The sequence below is a fragment of the Balaenoptera musculus genome, chromosome 9, assembly GCF_009873245.2.
Source record: "Balaenoptera musculus isolate JJ_BM4_2016_0621 chromosome 9, mBalMus1.pri.v3, whole genome shotgun sequence".
Taxonomy (NCBI): domain Eukaryota; kingdom Metazoa; phylum Chordata; class Mammalia; order Artiodactyla; family Balaenopteridae; genus Balaenoptera; species Balaenoptera musculus.
In genome coordinates, this window is record NC_045793.1 from 74684015 (window position 1) to 74699907 (window position 15893).

A 15893-nucleotide genomic window follows, 5' to 3' on the forward strand; every position below is an offset into this window, starting at 1 on the left:
GCGGCCCGGCCCAGCCCCGCCCCGCCCCACCCTCCGGCCCTCCCCTCCGCTTAGCCGCGCTCTCCCGCCGAGCGCCGCCGCCGGCTCCGCGCTCGGCCCGGCTCGGACGCCGCCGGCCGCCGCGGCTCCCCGGCCTGGAAGGCTGCGTCGGCTCCCGCCAAGGGGGAGGCACCATTCCGCCCCGCGGCGGTCATTTCGCGGGGACTCTCGGGCCGGCCACAGAAGCCTCTTTCCGCGGGCCAGACGGGACGGGAGTCGGGTGTGAGGCGGTGGCTCCCTACCCCGGCACTCAGCCGCCCGCCCCGCTCCTCCTCCTTCCCTCCCCGGTCCCTCCTCCTCTCCCACCCCCCGAGGGTTCGCACACCCCGCGGGCGGGAAGGTGCCGCCCTCGGGGCGGACAAAGGGGCAGGCCGGGCGGAAGGGGGTTGAGGCCGGCACGCGCGGCCGCGGGAGGGGCCCGCCGCGCCCTGGCCGTCGACCTGACTCCTGCTGGGCGGCCGGCGCGGCCTGGGGGCGGAGGGAGGTGGGCGGTGAGGCCGGGGCGGGGTGGCCCCCCACCCCGCGCCGCTGGGGCCGCAGGGGTGCGGGAGGCGGTCGCGGACAGGTCAGGGGGCCTGGGACCCATCCCACCCGGGCGGTAGTTGAACCTCCTGCTCCGCTCGCCTCCCCCTCCAGGTTTTGACCCGACTGGATGTAAAAGCTCCTTTGGAAAATTTATATTCTCGTTTCTCTGTCAGCGATAATACATCAGAATCACCCAAAGGGCTAGTTAAACGCAGATTGCTGGGCCCCATCGCCAGAGCTTCTGCTTAAGTAGGTCTGGGGTGGGGACGGATAATTTGCATTTCCAAGTAGTTCCCACGTGATGCTGAGCTGCAGATTCGGGTACCGCACTTGAGAATCACTGCTACACCATTCCTTCCTCACCAGTCTTCCTGTAAAGTGGGGAGAGGATCTTCCACAGGGATTCCCAGATGCACTGCTTGTGTTCTCACTGCCAAGGCAGGCTTACCTCTTTTGAAGGTAAGCTGTACATCGAGTATGAATTGGATTTTCTTGCCAGAAGCTCTAAATTTGAGACTGACCAAATGCTGCAGTGTAATCCTAGCGCCAGTGGTGCTTGAGAAAGTGAGGCTGCATAGATGTGAACGCCACGGTTCAGCTGGTCATTTCCCCACACTGAAAGCCTGAACCAGAGAGATGGGTCCTGCCTCTCCCGCACAAATTCAAAAGGGGATCAAGTAATTCCCTTTTGGTATAAAGACAATCTCCTGTCTGCTTTTCTTTATAAATTTTTTATTTTTTTCCGTCCTATATTCTTCATATTTTTGTTTTATATTTTACCGAGGGACCTAAAAGTGTTAAAACAGGGCACAAGAACTAGGTAAGCAGAAAAGATATTGGAATGAAACTTTTTTAAAAAGCCACATTACTGTTGAAAATTTCTCTGTTGTTTTTTAAAAGCATATCTATGTATTTAAAGGGAACATAATTAATCTTATCATTTTAAATGCACCCCCTGCACTCTCAAATCTGATTCCTCCGAAAAATTTATTTGAAAATCTAGTGTGAAATGTATTTTGACATTCTAATCCAGTGAGAGTTAGTTGAGGAAAACGCCCAAAAAAGAGACATGCTAAAGTTTTCTTATCCCCAGTGGGCGGTGTTAATTATCTGGTTTGAGCCTTGTAGGTTTCATTGTCAAATACTTGGGTTCTCTCAAAGGGAAGAAAGTTGGGGACTTGCATTCACTGTTTTTAAAGAGGAGATTAAACACAAAATCGATTTAATGGAGCATCTGTAATCTTAAATACAAGAAGTCAAGAGCTAAGGCTATAATAGAAAGGTTAGCTTTCCTCCATTGTTCACACACTCTAACTCATATTTTTGGAACTTAATTATCAATGAAAGCCACTACATCAGTGCAATACAGTATAGGCAAATTACAAGAACCTTTTACTTCTCCCAACTGGGTTTAAATTGCAAATCTTAACAGTGAACAGTGTGCTTTTGGCACTGAATATTCAATACAGTGAAATGTGTTTTAAGTGAACCACCCAAGGGCCCAGGAACATTTGCTTAATAATGATACTTTGCAATTCTATAGGGCCTTTCAGGCAAAGATCTCAAGTGGAATGCTCTTTAACTATACCCTGCATGGGAAACCTTGGGAATATTTTAAAGTGCTCACTTAAGGCCTATTGGAAAGAATCTTTAGTATAGATTTCACAGTATGGTTTTAAGAAATGAGGTACTGCCGAATTTTCGATCTCAAGGGTATCATATTCATGGGGGTTTGATGGGTACTGAATATTTATTAGTTATTTAATGTGAAGCTTAAAGTGTATATTTCCCCAAACTTTTTATTTTGAAAAATTTCAAACCTACAGAAAAGTTGAAATAATAGTACAATGAAACATTTCATTGAACACCCATATTCCTTTCATCTAGGTTAACATTGTTAACATTTTGTGACAATTGCTTAGGTTCTCTCTCTCCCTCTCTCTCTCCCTTTAGATAGATAAATAGATAGATAGGTGTCAACATACTGTATCTAAATAGGTAGATATGGATATAGAATAAAATTGTTTTCTTGTTTGTGTATTCATGTACATGCGCATAGTTCTGTCCCTACCCATTTAAATTATGGACATCATTGCACTTCACTCTTAAATGCTTCAGCACACTTCTGGTAAAAGGACATTCTTTTGTCTACCTATAATGCCTATATAGAATATATTCTTACTGTTGATTTTTAAAAAGCTTTCCATTGACTTTATTTTTGAGTTCAGAATGTCCGTAAATTTTATCAGTGTTGTCTATGAACTTAGGAAACGAGATTTAAGCCAATGCTGGCATAAACAATCTAAAATACTATTGTATTACCTAGGTGTCTTGGGAATTTAAGAACCTGGTTAAAGAATTATTATAGAAACAATATATACTAAGTATTTTGAAATCAGATTTCAAAAACAATTCAAGAAACAGAAGACCTTTTTGACATGCTATGGAACACGAGACGAACATTTATATTCCAATCCAAGCCCCTCTCCCCTGCAAATTTGATCTGCTTTCACCTTAATTAATGTTTGATCTAAATTATCAGAATAATTGTCTTAATTATCCACTTCATTTTGCTAGCTAGTGTAGACTTGACCAAACTGAAAATAGCATTGGCAGTTATGTACTTTGAGAAGTGTATGCAGACAATTTACATAATTTAGCCAAAATGGCCAATTAATTGGTGTAATTATGAATGTCTAGACTTGGCCTTTATGGATAAGCAGAAGAAGTAAACCCACTTCTCTTTCCAATGGTTGCCCTCCCCTAGCTTTAAAGATCCATATTTTTCTTGTATTGAATATTTTTACATTCCTAATTTAAAATATTCTCATATTTTTTATAATATGGGCATGTTAATTAAAAGTAATTATCCAGAGACTATCAAGTACATCTTCTTGCCTCTTACAAGTCCTTGAATTATGGTATAACTTAATGTGTGATTTATCCCACTTTTGGAAATGTATATAATTACATGTTTACCTCTGTAGTGTTAGTGCCTTATACTTCATGTTCACTCATTAGCATCATTCTCTCTTATACGGAAAGTCAACTTCTAACTGCTGAAATTCCTGGAGCTTAAAGCCATCTTACAAATAAATGTTGATGAATTTTTGCAGTTTTTCAGGTGTGAAATTCATACAACTTTATGTAAGAATTAGCGGGAACTTTAAATTTTTATACATACCATTACCTCCTTGGGTTAGAATCACTGTTACTTTATTTAAATGTAATTTAATGTTTTCTTTTATTCTTATGTAAATAGCTCACAGTTTTAAACATGTCTCTCTACTATATTTCAATAAAGTCTTTATCTTCTGAAGCTATTTGTCAAGGCATAGGAAAAGTGCTGATGGTTGTGTTAATCCTATTAAGCAAAGAACTGCAGTATGAATAATTTTAATCAGAACTTAAGCTTCAGAAATGTACAACCTAAATTATAAAACATGTTTTTTGACAACTAGTAATGGTTGTTGTCTCTGTCCCTGGGAAATTTGTTAATACTAGTCAACGTAAAGAAATTGAGAATAAAAGTACTTTTACAACTGATATACTTGTCCTTACATTGGAGAAGCTATACGTATAATGAATACTGACTTATAAATTGGGAAAACTGGTTTCTATTTCCAGTTTCCCCACTGATTCTCTGTATTAGGTTAGATGACATATCACTTAACCTGCTTGAGCCTCAGTTTTTTCATTTCTAAAATAGGGCTATTACTTGCCCTGCCAACTCCACAAGATGGCTCTGAGGCGCCAATGAGATAAGGTATCTGAATAGCCCTTTTTACGGAGCACCTACTGTAGGGAAAAAAACCTCACAAAACAAGAAAAATAATCAATAGATACCTGATTTCAAGATATTTACAGTCACTGAGTAGGAGAGGAAAAGTGCAGGAAGTCACCAGCACAACGTATGGTAGAGAATTGAATATGTGTTTAATGAGTTGTACAAATCATTACTTTGGGTCAGTAGTGAGTTTCAAGAAGACAAAACCTAAGGGTCTTTGGTGGATTATAAGAAGATACATGTAACAGATGTGGAACATTCTGAAGATTAAAATTTTCATTTTTCAGATTTTTGATGGGTAAACCTAAGACAGATCTAGAGCTGCCCTTATTATTTAACACATGTGATAAAGCTATAGATGGAGCGGTAGCATATTTTATATATATATATATATATATATATATATAAATATATATATAATTTAAAGGTAATAATGAGTTAGGGAAAAACTAATTGTTGGTGTTTTGCTTGGATTATCGGGTAAAATGGTGTTCTGAGACTTAATCGGTAAATACTACCTTGTACCAGTATCTTCTATACGTAAAAAAGACAGCTGGCTTAAATTTTTTTTTTCATTGAAGTAAATGGGGCTCCGAGACTGTCATTCTCTTTTGTTTGTCAGGGGTGAGGCCCTGCCCACTTTGGGACACTGCTCTACATCTGTCATTCCATTCACCAGTGAGTCTCAAAGTCAGGACACTACAGCTGTCCTGTTCTTTTCAACCTTTTCTGTGATGGAAGAGATGAGATGACTGGCTGGCTGGTCAAGGCTTCATCGCATATTCAGTACTTCTGTACAAGTACTATCCTGTAATTCTATTGTTCTCCCCTTTATTTGTAGAGCAGAACTTTTCAGTCTAAAAGGTCATTGGAATGTTTATTTTACTATGTGTCCCTATTTAATTATTTTGCTTTGAGTTGTATTTGTTAATAAAACAATGGTGTCAAACTGTTAGCCATAATTCATGTTCTACCATGCACATTCGTGTATTTGCATAGCCAGGAATAGTTAGTGAATGGAAGAGGAAAGGACACTCCAGTTGGAAGTTTCAGGTTAGGCTTCCTTCCAAATAAGGACTAATCTGTTGACTTCCCACATAACACATGTGGACATAAGCAAAGAGTCTTTTGTGTTTGGAAGTAGCAAATTCTACTGATTCGGTATTAATGGCTTGGATTTTTCAGAGGAACTTGAATATAGAGAATCAAATGATTTTTCTATCAGTTCGTGACTGGGCTCGTTCTGGCTAAACTCTGCAGCTTTGAGTTGAATGGAATTGGTGGAGACAAAATCAAAGTTCATTTGCACTGTCTTTTCCTTGGCTGGTGTGTGGTTGTGTGTTTGAATTAGTCTTTAATCATCCCAAAAATTTTGATGGAAAAGTAGTAATTCTAATTTCTTGCCCCAGAAATTTAGATCACTCTACAGGTGGGATTGGGGCAGTTCCAATGAAACAGACTTTAGAGCCAGCAAACAGCACACCAAGTTCCTAGGAAGACTCCAAATACAAATTGTGGGAGAAATACATGAATTCTGAAGATATTTTCCATTTAGAAATTCAAATTTATTTTCTAGACCTAAGAGTATTTTGCCAAAGAATACCATGCCCAGCTACTTATCTTCCAGAGACTTAATGACATAAATAACCAAGAATATGAGATTTCTACACACACTAGTACATACCCAGAGATTTGAGCAGAGTAGCTGGAGTTAAAACTAAATAAAACACTAAATAAGAAAAAGAAAAAGAAAAGAACTTTATTACTTCTTTTTAATTGTTGAGAAAAAATGAGAAGACTTTTTGTTATTTGGAAGATTAGTCTGGCAGCTATTACTACTGTACTGTAGATTTTAGCAAGATGGGAGTCATTTAACCTAAACCTAGCTGTGACTGCATCTGCACTTCAGCTTCAAGTAACTCTTAGGTTTGCCTGTTCTTTTTCTTTCAGCTTTGTTTCTATTCTAAGCTGTTAAATGTTCAACAGCAGAGAAATCAGAAAATTGCCTTAATTACTCTATTATGTTCTACCCAAATCCCCAGGAAGCATTGTAATAAGGCATCTGCGAGGGTGCTATCTGATAGTCCTTGCTCAATTGCCATGAACTCGAATGCATAATCTTGAAGCATGGCCATCACATCCTTTGCGTTCTCCCTTGAGTCTCAGTTGTTTTTAACCTTGGCTGTACTGTCATACTCTCTTGAGAAGGTTTCAGAAATCTTGATGTCTGGGCCTGACACTCAGAGGTTGATTTAATTGGTCTGGAATGTGGCCTGGGGATTGGGATTTTGAAAACTCCTCCTAAGAGTTTTGACAGATGATTCTAATTTACAGCTGAGGTAGGAAACCATGGACTCAAGGGTGGACTGTTTGGAGTACGCTCAAGAGCTTACTTGAGGAGTTTGGCAGCTCCTCTCCAGGTCTTCCCTGCAGGTCTTCAGTTAGAGCTGACAATCCCAACTATCTACAGGAGAGAAGCAGGTAGGGTAAGTTACATAAATTTGGAATGGGGCCAAAGTAAACAGGATTCAGAGCCCTGTAGTTTAGACACTTTTCTCATTTAATTACCTTAATATCCTGCACTAAATGACTCCATTTGTGTTAAAACTGCTGCCTTAGATTTTAAACTCTTTTCTTTTTTTAAACGGAAGTGTGACTGGCCTACAATAATATGTTAGTTGCAGGTGTACAACATGTTGGTTCTTTATTTCTATACATTACAGAATGATCACCATGATAGGTCTAATTACCGTTCATCACCATAAAAAGTTATTACTATATTATTGACTATATTCCCCATGCTATACAGTTCATCCCCATAACTCATTTAGTTTTCAACTGGAAGTTTGTACTTCTTAATTTCCTTCACCTGTTTCACTTATCTCCCATCCCTCTCTCTTCTGGCAACTACCTGTTTGTTCTCTATATCTATGAATCTGTTTCTGTTTTCTTATGTTTGTTCATTTGTTTTTTCAGATTCTACATGTAAGTGAAATCATACTCTATTTGTCTTTGTCTTATTTCACTTAGTATGATACACTCTAGGTCCATTCATATTGTCACAAATGGCAAGATTTCATTCTTTTTTATGGCTGAGTAATATTCCATGTGTATAAATATACCACATCTTCTTCATCCCTTCACCTATTGATGGACACTTTAGGTTGCTTCCATATCTTGGCTATTTTAAATATACTGCAGTGAACATAAGGGTGCACATATCTTTTCGTATTAGTGTTTTTGTTTTCTTTGGGAAAATACCCAGAAGTAGAATTTATGGCTCCTATGGTAGTTCTATTTTAATTTTTTTTCAGGAAATTCCACACTCTTTTCTATAGTAGCTGCACCAATTTATAATCCCACCAACAGTGCACAAGGGTTCCCTTATCTCACCAACCCTTGTTATTTGTCATCTTTTTGATGATAACCATTTTGACAGGTGTGATATCTCATTGTGGTTTTGATTTGCATTTCCCTGATGATTAGTGATGTTGAGCATCTTTTCATGTGTGTATTGGCTATCTGTATGTCTTCTTTGAAAAATGTCTATTTGGGTCCTCTGCCCATTTTTTAAATTCGTTTCTTTTTTGATGTTGAGTTGTATGAGTTCTTTGTATATTTTGGATATCAACCCCTTATCAAATATATTATTTGGAGGGATCTTCTACCATTCAATAGGCCATCTTTTCATTTTCTTGATAATATCCTTCACTGTGCAAAGCTTTTTAGTTTGATGTAGTCCTATTTGTTTATTTTTGCATTTGTTTTCCTTCCCTGAGGAGACAGATGTAAAAAAAATATTGCTAAGACTAATGTCAAAGAGCATACTGCCTGTGTTTTCTGCTAGGAGTTTTATGGTTTCATGTCTTACATTTAAGTCTTTAATCCGTTTTGAGTTCTTTTTGTATTGTATGAGAAAGTAGTTTAGTTTGATTCTTTTGTGTGTAGCTGTCCAGGTTTCCCAGCACCATTTATTGAAGGGGCTGTCTTTTCCCCATTGTATATTCTTGCTCCCTTTGTTGTAGATTAAATGACCACAGAAGTGTGGGTTTGTTTCTGGGCTCTCTATTCTGTTCTCTCAATCTATGTGTGTTTTTGTGCCAGTATTATACAGTTTTGATTACTGTAGCTTTGTACTATAGTTTGAAATCAGGGAGCAAGTTCTTCTTTCTCAAGATTATTTTGGCTATTCAGGGTCTTTTTTGTTTCCATACAAATTTTAGGATTTGTTCTAGTTATGTGAAAAATGCCATTGGTATTTTGATAGGGACTGCATTGAATCTGTAGATTACTTTTGGTGGTATGGCCATTTGAACAATATTAGTTCTTCCAATCTATGAATATGGTGTATCTTTCCATTTGTTTGTATCATCTTAGGTATTAGGTTGTTTATTTGAGGTTTTTCTTATTTCCAGAGGTAAGCTTGTATCACTTATAAACTTTCCTCTTAGAACTGCGTTTGCTCTGTCCCATAAATTTTGGATTATTGTGTTCCCATTTTCATTTGTCTCCAGGTTTTTTTTTTTGATTTCTTTTTTGATTTCTTCAGTGATCCATTCATTGTTGAGAAGCATATTGTTTAGTCTCCATGTGTTGTGTTTTTTGCAGTTTTTTTCTTGTAGTTGATTTCTAGTCTCAAACCGTTGTGTTCAGAAAAGATGCTTGATATGATTTCAGTCTTCTTAAATTTACTGAGAGTTGTTTTGTGGCCTATCATGTGATCTATTTTGGAGAATGTTCTGTGTGCACTTGAAAAGAATGTGTATTCTGCTCCTTTTAGATGTAATGTTCTAAATATATCTGTTAATTTTATCTGTTCTAATGTGTTGTTTTAGATTTTAAACTCTTAAAAGGCATTGTTCTTTCCTTATATAATACCATTTACCTGGAAGCACTTTGTAGATATATTTAAATAATAGTTATTTCAGCTCTCTTTCATCATACCCCTCCCCTGACACATGTACAATAAACTCAGCCTAATGTTGTCATTATTGTATTAGGGGAAAAAGTCGTATGTTGAATATTTCTCCATTGATAGTTACAGGGAAAGGAATCCTCTCTCAGAACTTTATCTGTAGAAACCTACTCTTGTACTCTTGATCTTTATCTTTTTAAAAAATTCTTATAAATTCTTTATAATAATTCTTATAAACTCCTTTATAAATTCTTATTATAATTTTTCAGTTAATCCTCTGAGGTTTTTTTGGGCGGTCTACTGGTAATCATAATTTTGTCTCTCCTTTAATCATAGTTTACAATTTCTTATTTGCATATCATTTTGAAAGTGGAAAGTTTGTAAGTTTGGCACTAAAACCTTACTTGAATGGATGTGAGGCTGTTTTGGTTTTTTGTTTCCACTTTGTGTCACTGTTTATACAATTTAATGTAGAAATATTGATTACAGACTGCTGCATCAGTTTCTGTTATTATGTAGTATGTAGAAAATTAACTTTTCTAAAATGTGAAAAATTTTAAATTCTGGAATATATCTAACCCCAGAGTCAAAGAAGGAATGTGGACTGTATTTATTCCTTTACCTTGATGTGTTTAGTTTTTTACCTCTTTACATTCCTATTTACTGTCTAAATCCCTACTTAATAATTTTTATTGAAAATCTAATCTAAAATTATAACTATTTTGTGTGTGCATTTGGCACTAAGTTCTTTTCTAGTCATGATGAGGTTGATTTTGCTACTTTTCATGATGGTGAAGTTGATTCTGCCATATTTCTTCAGCAGAGGGAACAGCCATCAATTGCGACAAAAGCTTTAAGTGTTGAAGGAGAAAAATTGTACTGAAAAGAATAAAGTTGACTAGAGTTTGCCTTTATCCAAATATATTTAAATCCCTCATATAGACTCTGAAAACTAGCATGAAATACTTTTGTCCTCCCTTCAGGTAACTAAAGGCCACTGGGAAGCTATACAGCTGTATAGCAGGTAGCCATAACAATCAAATTATATACTTAATCTAGTCAGTTAACTACTGGTGATGATGATTATTTTAAATTGCAGCTATACTCATCATGTTGGTTTCTTTTTAATGAATAAAGACAACAAATCTAATTCCATTATCAAAAGCTACCTCGATGTAAATAGTTTCTGAAGTAAATGAGATTTAGGGACTTCTAGTTAAATATAGCACATTGAACATGTATTCTTTCTTGTCTTCTCTTCAGAAACCTATCAAAATAATAATGGAAGAACATGAGAGAGCAAAGTAGAACCAGAAAGTAAACCAAGAAAAAAATAGTCATGGAATCCAGGAAACAATCCAACCAGAGAAAATAGGTGAAGGAAAGAGTGACAAATGGGTAATTAGGTTTAGAGAGAGCCACCAATCCGTATTGAAACAGGAAGCTATGGGAGAGAGGATTTCAAGAAAAAATACAGAAGTAATGGATTATTTGATGTGCATAAACCTTTAGAAAAATTGATGAACATTTGACAAATGTTATAGCCTTTGGGGAAAAAATAACCATAAGCACATAGAAAACTAAACCAATGTGAAATCAATGAAATTAATACCTACAGGAAAAACAAAAAAGCTTAATGAGAGAGGAAACATAATAAGAATATACCACTTGGCTCAATAGTAAACAATATTTATGTAGTTGTAATATAGTAAATATCAATTATTGATCTAAATAAAATTTTTGATGTAATTATATTGGGTGGATGGGGGAGATAAATGTGTATTTTTTTGGAAGGGAGGTGAGGTGGTATAAGAGAGCTCAATCATCATTCATATCATCCATGTTAGAAAATCAATAGGTGATATGAAAAAATTTTATATACTTACAATTTGAAAATATGTACTTAATTACTAAAAGTGGTTTCTTTGGGCTGTAGCATTTTGTTGGGGGGATGGTGGACAGAAGTGGGAATGGGATAGGGAAGCCTTTTTAATAGTATTTGATTTGTACACCATGTACATGTATTACATAGAGAAAAATTAAAATTAATTTAAAGAAATACCTTTAAAAAAAATCAAACATGTGGCTTGAAGAAACACCCTCAAACTAATCTTTCACTTCCAAAGCAGTTAACATGTACATGTGTGATTTTGTTTTTAAGCCTTCCCAACTCAAAATATTCTTTTCAGGTTGTTATTTTTGGGAATGCTAAAGTTAAAGGTCTCAGAAACTCAGTTCAATGGGCTCAGAGTTCTAATCAAACAATTAAAAAAAAAACAGGTTATAACAATGAAGGAGATAATTTACTTGCAGTTTTTATTGCACCTCTTTGATTTCTTAGTGGTGAAGTGCAATGGAGTCAACGTTCCTGGGTTTGAACAAGCTCTGTTTCTGATTATGTGATCTCGGGCTAGTAGTTTTACTTCTCTAAAAATCGTATGGTAAGAGTATCTATCTCATAGGGCAGTTGTGAGGATTAAATGAAAGGAAGTATATTACTTAGCTAAGTGTTTGGAACATCACAGGCGTTACTTACTGCTAACTGCTTTTACTCTTCCTTTCCTTTCCATTTTTCTTTCTTCCTAGAAAACAATATTATCTAACTGCTCTATTAATATGCATTGTCTTCTACCACTGGGTAACTAGATGCTTTTTTAACTTGCCCTGTTAGATAGTTGTCTCTTTATCTCTAGCTACATCTATTTTTATAAGCACATGAATTATGGACCATTGTATGATGTACAACTGAACTAATTTCTTAATAAGTGTCTTAATTATATGTTATGCAAGAACAGTTAACTAGTTTCTGATGTTCTGAGGGAGTAAATTTAATATTAATTGTAATTATCTATGACTTTCATTTGTCAAGCTTAAATTGCTATATGTATAAAATGCAATTAAACCTTTGAGTAATTTATTATCCCCATTTGACCGATGAGAAAACTGAGGTTTGAAGAGGGTATATAATTTTTATAAGCTATATAGTTTATATCTTTTAAAAAGGCACTTTGTTCTGTTATAGTATAATACTTTATATGCCTTAATTCATTTTGATTTCATCATTTTAGCACTATCATAAGTGCTGCTGAATAGCTAATAAAGCAATGCTTCAAAACTTGAATATGCAGTTAGTGATAACTTTGTGCCACAAATTGGATAACATTTTTGAATCCTAAAGAGCTGTAGGGCTACCCTTGGTTGCTGCAGGGTCAGTAAGGCTTTTCCCCATTGATTACTTTGATTGGTTTATTTGTACATTTATTCATTCAATAACTATGGAGTGCTCACTGTATGATAGGCACACTGCTTGGGGCTGGGCATCCATAGTGGAAAAGGTATGGTTCTTACCCTCAAGCAGTCCAGTAGGGACATCTGTCTGTATGCATTTGCAGCACAATGCTGTCAAGGACATAATGCAAATGTGAACAAGGCTCCCAGAATACTAGCACCTAGGTGTATCCAGAGAAAGTCAGACCTGGTTTAGGCCAATCCCTCCTAGACTTTCTGGGAGCACAGGACCTCTCCTCTGGAACTTGTCCTCCTCTCTCTGAGAAGTGACCCCAGGCAGATTGCATTGGCATTACCCTTTAAAAAAACTTTTCTCAGGGAAAGGGCCATGACATTTCCCGCTCCTTTCCGGCAATAGCCCTTTTGACTACCTGCCCCCCCACCCCAAGCCCCCCAGTTTCTCTCGAATCCTCTACTATGAGGGTTGATATTATAATCTCAATCTTAATCTTAATGAACGGGCCTCTAGTTGCTAAGGCTCTTGGCTTGTTGGCTTTGGATACCAATTTTCAAGAGAATAGCAGACTGGGATTAGTTTTCTGGGGTCCAGCTCATGGAGGCACTTGACAAACATGACTACAAATTCTATGTTCCATCACTACATTATACTACCTCTGACTCCATATTTTCAATGTCTCTATAAATAGGAGGAATATGCGATTTCCATAATGATCCCCTAATGACTTGCATTAGCTTGTTTGTGTTGCCCTGGTCTGTCCGTTGTCCTTGTGACTTCCTGATATTGGAATGTTACAGATAGGTGTAGTGTGACCACAATGGCTGACATATCATCCAAAAATTTAAGGTGGAGTGTACTGGCTAAGAGTACAGTGATTTGAATGTTGGCTCTTGTTCATGGTCATCTTGAGTGAATTACTTAACTCTCTATGTGCAGTTTCCTTATCTGTGAAAGGAGAATATAGTAGTATTAATTTCATACAGTTGTGAAGAATAAACCATTATAAGTACCTAAAGCAGACTGTTTGGCTTTACTGTTTGCTCTATCCTTGCTGGGCATGAATTTTTTCAGAGAATACAAGTAGGCAGAGGTTGCCAGCACTTCTTCTGTATCTTCCCTCTATTGTGGTTGATCAGAGGATTGTGCCCTTTCTCCAGCATGTCTCACTTTGGTATTTGCCTCATTTCCAGAGACTGGATCTATAGATGGAGACTTTCCTATTGTCCTTCCGTCCCTGAAATTGCAGTTACTGTGAGATTTTATAAGTAAATCTCGGGGATATATTAATTGGGATATTGGGAACTAATTGAATTTCACTTGTCTGGTGGTTATTTCCCAGGAGTCCTTTCATATTTTTATTTGAACTTGTATCCACAAGTATATCATAGCACCAAGCGAAAATTTATACAGAGCCTCAAAAATTGTGAATAGGTTGGTAACATCATTCCCAAAAGTGTGTGTTTAAATGTTATTTTATATAGTATGGAGTACCTAATAATTAAGAGTATGACCAATATTGCTTTTTCTCTATTATATAAACAAAAGTAATGGATTGTTGTGACTCTGAAAATACAAAAGTAATTTTTTTGCAAGTAAGAATAGTGTGGAATATTTTTATTGAATCATATGTATATCTTAATCATAGATTCCATAAAAATCCCAACATTTTAATGCTAAAATTTCAGCTACAAAAATGATCATTTGCTTACTTATATTTTGATAATAGATATTTTACATCTCTTTAAGAATTTTTTCTCTTAAACTTAGGTTTTACTAATTATATAATTTTTTTAAAGCTTTAATCAGCAAGCATAATTTTCTAAATATCTGCTTAGTGTTTTTTCCAGTTTTATTGAGAAATAATTGAGTATATCACTGTATAAGTTTAAGGTGTACAACATGATGGTTTGATTTACATATATTGTGAAATGATTACCACAATAGGTCTAGTTAACATCCATCATCGCACATAGATTAAAAAAAAAATTCTCCTTGTGATGACAATGCTTAGGACCTACGCTTAACAACTTTCCCATATATCATACCCCTTTGTTAACTGCAGTCACCATGTTGCACATTATATCCCTAGTACTTATTTATCTTTTAAGTGGAAGTTTATACCTTTTGACCACCTTTCTCCAATTCTCCATCCCTCCACCCCCACTTTTGGTAACCACAAATCTAATCTCTTTTCCTATGAGTTTGGTGTTTGTTTATTTGTTTTATAGGTTCCACATATAAATGAGATCACACAGTATTTGTCTTTCTCTGTCTCACTCATTTCATTTTGCATAATGCCTTCAAGATTCATCTATGTTGTTGCAAATGGTAGAACTTCCTTGTTTTTTATGGCTGAGTAATATCAATATCACAACTTCTTTATCCATTCACCCATTGATGAATCCATAGTTTGTTTCTATGTCTTGGTTATTGTAAATAATGCTTCTATGAACATGGGGACACAGAAATCTTTTTTTTTTTTTTTAAATATGGAACGCTTCACGAATTTGCGTGTCATCCTTGCGCAGGGGCCATGCTAATCTTCTCTGTATCGTTCCAATTTTAGTATATGTGCTGCCGAAGCGAGCACACAGGTATCTTTTTGAGTTAGTGTTTTTATTTCCTTTGGATATATTCCCAGAAGTGGAATTGCTGGATCATATGGTAGTTCTATTTTTAATTTTTTGAGGAACCTCCATACTGTTTTCCATAGTGGATGTATAAGTTAATAATCCCACAATAGTGCACAAGAGTTTCCTTTTCTGCATATCCATGCCAGCATTTGTTATCTCTTGCCTTTTTGATGATGGCCATTCTAACAGGCATGAGGTAATATCTCATTGTGGTTTTAAGCTTTAAGAAGTTTTTAAAACAGAATTTTTCGTGGACAACTCTTTGACCTTTTTCTTTTTTTTGGCCATGCCTTGCGGCACACGGGACCTTACTTCCCAGACCAGGGATTGAACCTATGCCCCCTGCAGTGGACGCACGGAGTCTTAACCACTAGACTACCAGGGAAGTCCCTTCATGAGACAACTACTAAGGAAAGAATATTTGATGCAAAATTTGAAATACTTGTTCCCCTTGAAAGTAGATCTGGAATCAACTTGAGGTCTAAATGACACATATAAAGTACGAGAGTCAAAGATGGTGTTTGCTGGGTTACTAAGAGGCTAAAATTAGTCATCTCCTAGAACTTTGTATTTATGTCTCCCTCATTGGTTTGAAAGTTCTTTGAGAGCAATGACAGTATCTTAGGCTTCTTTATTTCCCTCCCAGCATACATTATCTTGCCTTGCACATAGAAAATACTAAATGAATACTCAAATGAATTAAATTCACATCAAACATGATGAAATTGAGGTCTGAAATTTTTGGAA

The 15893-nt window shown here is 36.7% G+C and overlaps 1 non-coding gene across 1 annotated transcript; it reads right to left on the bottom strand.

The window, feature by feature from the left end:
* Positions 1-14996: 14996 nt before the first annotated feature.
* LOC118901387 lies at positions 14997-15103 on the bottom strand. The gene has a single exon (XR_005021361.1). It is a non-coding gene; the product is annotated as a U6 spliceosomal RNA (small nuclear RNA).
* Between the last annotated feature and the right edge of the window lie 790 nt (positions 15104-15893).